Source organism: Camelina sativa, chromosome 8 (assembly GCF_000633955.1).
Source record: "Camelina sativa cultivar DH55 chromosome 8, Cs, whole genome shotgun sequence".
Lineage (NCBI taxonomy): Eukaryota > Viridiplantae > Streptophyta > Magnoliopsida > Brassicales > Brassicaceae > Camelina > Camelina sativa.
This window is the reverse complement of record NC_025692.1, coordinates 2,589,747-2,590,380: the sequence shown is the minus strand read 5'-3', so window position 1 is coordinate 2,590,380 and position 634 is coordinate 2,589,747. Positions and strand designations below refer to the sequence as shown.

General features: G+C 42.6%; 1 protein-coding gene across 2 annotated transcripts in view; it reads left to right on the top strand.

Moving 5' to 3' along the window:
• The window catches only part of LOC104709142 (paired amphipathic helix protein Sin3-like 2), an 11,691-nt gene that overhangs the window by 6,518 nt on the left and 4,539 nt on the right, over window positions 1-634 (top strand). The gene's annotated exons all lie outside the window — the stretch shown is intronic.

The following is a 634-nucleotide window of genomic DNA, read 5'->3' as shown; positions in this document are numbered from 1 at the left end:
CTTGGTTGAATTTCAGCGCTGGTGTCTGAAATCAAGGACCTGAAAGAGAAGTCTCAAAAAGAAGATGATGTTCTTCTGTCTATATCTGCTGGTTACAGACAACCAATAATTACTCAACTCAAGTATGAATATATGGACAGAACTATTCATGAAGATCTGTTCAATCTAGTCCAATTTTCGTGCGAGGAGATATGTTCTTCAAAAGAGCAGATCGGTAAAGTTCTGAGGCTCTGGGGTAATTTCTTGGAGCTGATGCTTGGTGTTCCACCCAAGGACAAGGGGTCAGATTTTGTTGAAGTAGTTGTAGAAACCAAGCATCACGGTGCATTTACCAGCAAGGAGGCTAATATGAGTTCTGACGTGATAGGTTCGGTTTCCAGGAAACTAAACTTGGCTGCTAATGGAGATGAGCATGCTTCATCTGGGGTCTCCAAAAATGGCAGGACTGGTTTGTTGAATAAGGATTCTTCAGGGAAAGAAATTCGTAAGGATGGTGATCCTGCTAATAAAGATGTTGCCACCTGTGCTGAAAACCCCCAAAAAGATCAAGAAGTTGGAAATGGAGCTGATAAAGGATCTGGAGATGTTGATGAAAGAGTAGCCACGTCATGTGCAGCTGTCCCAAGTGTGGTAG